This window comes from Triticum dicoccoides, chromosome 4B (assembly GCF_002162155.2).
Source record: "Triticum dicoccoides isolate Atlit2015 ecotype Zavitan chromosome 4B, WEW_v2.0, whole genome shotgun sequence".
Taxonomy (NCBI): domain Eukaryota; kingdom Viridiplantae; phylum Streptophyta; class Magnoliopsida; order Poales; family Poaceae; genus Triticum; species Triticum dicoccoides.
The window spans coordinates 314,388,213-314,393,790 of NC_041387.1; the positions used below are offsets into that span (position 1 = coordinate 314,388,213).

A 5,578-nucleotide genomic window follows, 5' to 3' on the forward strand; every position below is an offset into this window, starting at 1 on the left:
GGACGTGGGGAGCGAGTGGGGGGGGGGCGTGGGTGCGATGGGCTAGGGTTTCCCATCGGTGGGGGGTGTTATGGGGACTGAGGAGCCGGTTGGGCTGGCCGGTTGGGCCTTGGCCAGCTGGGCCAGTTGGCCCGAGGGTTGGGGGGTTCCTTTTCTCTTTATTTTAGTTAGCTTTGTTTTACTGTTTTTATTCTTCCCTTTTTATTGATTTCTTTTCTGTTTTATTTTAGTTACATTTTATTTTAGTTTTAGTAAAAATTATCACTAACACCTAAATTGGTACTTTTAAATAAACTACTGCCACATTACTTTTCATCCCAATTAAAATAGTTTAATATTTTATAAAATTTCAAAGGCATTTGTTTTATTATTTAACCCATAGTTTTAATTATTTTGAACACTTAAACATTTTATTAAATTTAGGTTTCTCCACCACTATTACCCAGGATTTATTAAAACATTTACAACATTTTAGTTTTCACTTTTGAAAACTTTAACTGTTCGACTTGATCTTAAATTTGAATTTGGATCGGTTCTAAACTAACACGAGATTAGCAACAGTAATCAAGGTGACGTGGCATCATTAGTAGATGGTTACTGTAGCTTAATTACCCGGGCGTCACAATTCTCCTCCACTACAAGAAATCTCGTCCCGAGATTTAAGAGGGGAGTAAGGGGGAAAGACTAGGTTTCGAAATTCTAATGATTCTTCTCGGTCTTGGTTGCTGTTCTCAAAGAGGGCGATCCATAGCATTGATGTCTTCACTTCTCTGCTTCAGGTCATCATGATGAAGTCGGCGTCCTTTCTTCAGGAACTCCATCGTACTTATGAAAGAATAAAGGGTGGGCATTCTGGGAGAACGGACCTTGGCAAGGTTGACTATCGGGTCGAAAACATCGAGGAAGGTGGCGGAAAGTAACTCTCGAATTGAAACTTAAGAAAATATCGAGAGCAAAGTAAGGAGGTATCCTAGGAAGTTTCGAGCGGGCGGGCAATCGTTTGATGCCTGTTATAGGGCGTGAAAGGGTCAAAGCAACGGGAATAAGTATTGTGTCCGATATGAGACCTGAAGGTGGCTCGTGAATTACATACGAAGTCAAGTGTGAGGAATAACTTTGACAACAGGGTGTACAGGAGAGTCGGGTTTCGATCCTGTGGAACTGTGGGTTATGGGCCCACCATGTGGGTTAAAGGTAGGAAGGGGGATGACATCTTGCATGATCATGTAAGCAAGGCATGTCAGAGAATAACCTGTCTCTTACCTTCCCATCTAAGCCTGCTGACGTTCTTTTCAAATCATGTATATTCTTGCAGCAGTGGAGATTATTGACTAAGGAGCCAGATCGGGATGCCCTGGACCTGCTCATCGCCAAAATTCGGGCTTCAGCCTCTCAGATCTCCAGGACGAATCATGGCGTATAAGCTTGGTGCTGTAGTTTGCGGGATTAGGTCTCCTTCTCTCCCCGGCCTGCGTGCCGTGTTTGGCAGCTGCCTGTTTCGTTAGGAATTTGGGCCTATTTAACTTCTCTTTGTGTTTCTGAGACTGTGTGAACCTTGGGTATTCGTGACGCTGCCATGTGGCTTTATTTATAAAGTCGGGCTTTGGCCTTTTCTCTAAAAAAAGAATAACCTGTCAGTTATGTTGGCAACAACGTTGGTACCAAGGGCGAGGGACAAACAGAACCATTTTCCTGCTCGTTCAACGAGGCGGACCAATAGGCAAAGTTCTCATCCATCAGGGTTTACCAGGATGTCGTCAGCAATAGTAATAGGGTCACACTTATAGAGTTGTAAACCGAGGTGTTTACCTAAGCAGGAGAATATTACTGCTTAGCTCATATAGATCACAAGAAACGTTAACCCAACAAATGGAAAGAAAAATATGATTATCAGATTAAACAGAACAATGGAAAGGAAAATGTGTTTAAGCACATATTTCAAAGGTATAACCTTCGGAAGGACGAGCAGAGCATGATATCCATGACAGAATATAATGTAGTAAACTCTTTAGGTAGGGGAGAGAATTTTCATGACATTACCCATACAGCGGTGTTTGGATAATCGAGCAGGAAACATTTAGCATTGGGCTTCAAATGTTTTTGTTGAAGATCGGAGTACCATAGACATGCTTCGAGATAGCACTGACATGGTCTTCAAGCAAAGATCAGGCTTTGTATACACCAAGGATCCATCAGGAACATCTTATAGAATAAGTCTTACAATTCCCTTATGGAAGAATGGCTAACCTTACTGAAAAAGAGGGGGTATTATAACAATGGGTTCCCCAGCCAGGTGTGCTAGGCATGACATCACCTTACCGAGTCATATAAAGACCAATGTTAAAACTCTTGGAAATAAGTTCAAACCATCATATCTGACCCGAGATTTGGATCTGATTGGTGTCAGGATAGCTCAGACTCAGGATGCCTGAGAAGGAAGGGGTGCAACACAATTTGGCGAGACGACATTGTAAGATTCTCGGGAAATGTACTATGGAAGCGAGTTCCAAAGCTGGAGTTCATCCTTAAATCAAGGGGAGGGTGAGGAGGTGGCTGATGGGCTCAGCGAAAATTCATTGAGATTTACAAAAAGGTGGATTTCCACAATTATGTGAACAAGGAGATAACATTTAACAGATCAAATGATATAATGATGTATGCTCGAGGGAAACATACACAATTAATCACTGGTTGAAAGGTGCACCCGAAATATGGGCTTAGGTAGCAGGATCAATGTTAGAATGATGATTCGATAACCAATGGTCTAAGGATGAAATGTCGACCATTAACTTCAAAGAAATAGGGTTGCTAGAAGTACAGAATCCAAGCAGCATGGTTCACGTGTTGGTATCCCGGTTAGAATCAACACGGGGACCAAGAAAGAAGGGTGAGGGTAAGAAGTATCATAATAACAAGAATTCCTTAAGAAGTGGAGCAGTCCTCACAACATCCTTGACATAAAAGATGGTAATACTCCAAGGTAAAGAAGAACAAACGCTGGATAGCAAGGAACTCAAGGTATAACACAAAAACACGAACAAGTTTGTGTTGGAGGGAAGGCAGTAGAGTGGTCGATGATAACACTAATCATCGAGGGCAAGGATGGTCTTTCTCATCATGAATTCAATTGATATCCTATAAGAGCTCGGAATATTGATGATGATCACAACAAAATTGTCGAGAGATTTCATGAAGATGTAATCAATCGGCGATGACATCAAGTCAAAGGAATGATGACGCGAAAGGTTATTAAAACCACGAGTACGATGCAAACTCAAAATCAAGCTTGTTGTTCAAGGCAAAATGGTATGACGAGGAAGATCAGCGTAAGCTTAGCTCATCATCAAAACTTGTGCTCCTGGAAGGACCAGGTAGCACAGTTTAAATTAGCACGATAATGATGTGGCCGATCAGGCTCGGAATGACGTGATGGAGTATTAAACATCTCAACAACAAAGTACTGGAAGTACTGAAACAGTGTTGATTTGATTCACAAATCAATGTTCTCGGTTGACGACAACCCAGAACCCGTGGAGTGACCGTGACGGGGAAAGTTACTTTCATAAGATGTAGTGTAATGGGTTGATATCCTCGAGATACCAGGGGGTAATACTTGAATGTAGATCAAATAGAGGTTGGGCAGATGTAATGATCTGCAGAAGGCAAGTACTTTTAACTTGTCCGAGAATGGGATCAAAGAAGAACAATCACGGTCGGAACCACGATTGCAAAGGACAAAATCATAGACACAAGATCAAATTAAGTGAATAATTATTGTTACGAGAAGCTATCATGATAAGCTCAACATCGTTTCCATGGGCATGATCACTAAGTTCAAGGTCGACTCCCACTTCTCCAATGCATAACCTTTCATTCACTCCAAAAAAAATGATTTTAGTGTCAAAACCTACCTAGTGATTACCAGAGGAGTATGACCCGCAAAAACTTCCGAGTTCACACAGATTAGGGAAGGCATAGGTTCAACCCATCAGGGCATCTTAGAACATATACCACAAGTTTCAAAAGTAAATACACAAGCTCGAAAGCAGAGCATGGTTGGCCAAGCAGAGGATACAATTTACCAAAGGAAATATACACCCGTGGAAAGGCTCACAAGGTTATTGAATATGAAGGACGATGTCGGATGAAATCCAACAATGGATCGGGCGATCCACAACGGAGCTGATGTGAGTATCTGTACTCAATCAGAGGAAGAAAGAATGCACGGGCATCAGATTATAGAACATCTGAATAATTCGATGCTTAGATAACAAAGGAATTATGATTTCCAAAACAAGGGATCAGAAGCAGACACTCTGATCAAGGATGGATAAGTTGGATAGACCAGAGGCACAATTGGTGACAAATAGTTTGGTCCAGAACCAGCTCATGTTCAGAATGACGTCTAAGCCGGAAAGATAATTTAGAAGGTCATTCGCACACATGTTGAATCAATAGGATCAAAATGACAGTGTCAAAAGATACTAGTGAATATTGCTAGTGATATGGGAGCATCCATAATGTAAGCATATAAGTATTTGCAGAGCAATAGTTTGAAGAGGATGCTCAGAAGGTCGGATAGTATTTCAGAGTATCTTATGAAGCATACGAACAACCGAGGATGAACGGATATTCAATAAGTGCGAGGAATTTTCAATAGGGGTATTCATGTGGTAAAGAACTGCAATGCAGTAAGCTTAAAGGATTTTCGGAACAACGGAGAGCAATTTAAGGCATCTTGTAATAACAAGAGCAACTAAGGATGAAGGTATGAACGACAATTGTAGGTAGTTATCCATAAGGGTATATCGGTGGTAGGGGATTGTAAAGTCAATGGGCACAAGGGTCTCGGAAAAACCTCGAAGAGTATCTTCGGAATCTTCTGGTGCAGCAAGCGATCATCTGGAGGGAGGGGCTCTCTGGGAGAAAGTATTTTCGAGAACCTAAAGTTAGTCTTTTTAGCAAAATCATTTAACCCGAATAGAGGAGACATTAGAGTCCCAGAGTATAGGTCGAGGAATAAAAGATCCTAATACCACCCAATTGGCGACGTAGGCCCATGGGCCACACAGCCAAGTTAGTAAAACAATTTTCATTGACTAGACTCAACTTCGACCAAGGAGTTGGAAAGGGGGATTCCTACAGGCAGTTGGCTCTGATACCAACTTGTGACGCCCCCGATTCAATTGTACACTAATCATGCACGCAAATATGTATGATCAAGATCAGGGACTCATGGGAAGATATCACAACACAACTCTAAAACATAAATAAGTCATACAAGCATCATAATACAAGCCAGGGGCCTCGAGGGCTCGAATACAAGTGCTCGATCATAGACGAGTCAGCGGAAGCAACAATATCTGAGTACAGACATAAGTTAAACAAGTTTGCCTTAAGAAGGCTAGCACAAACTGGGATACAGATCGAAAGAGGCGCAGGCCTCCTGCCTGGGATCCTCCTAACTACTCCTGGTCGTCGTCAGCAGCCTGCACGTAGTAGAAGGCTCCTCCGGTGTAGTAGGAGTCGTCGTCGACGGTGGCATCTGGCTCCTGGGCTCCAACGTCTGGTTGCGGCA

The 5,578-nt window shown here is 42.3% G+C and overlaps 1 long non-coding RNA gene across 1 annotated transcript in view; it reads left to right on the top strand.

Annotated features, from left to right (window-relative positions):
- The window catches only part of LOC119293596, a 20,350-nt gene extending 18,757 nt beyond the window's left edge, over positions 1–1,593 (top strand). The window contains exon 3 of the long non-coding RNA XR_005143133.1: positions 1,316–1,593. This is a non-coding gene — a long non-coding RNA (uncharacterized LOC119293596). The remainder of the gene's footprint in view (positions 1–1,315) is intronic.
- Positions 1,594–5,578: the final 3,985 nt, after the last annotated feature.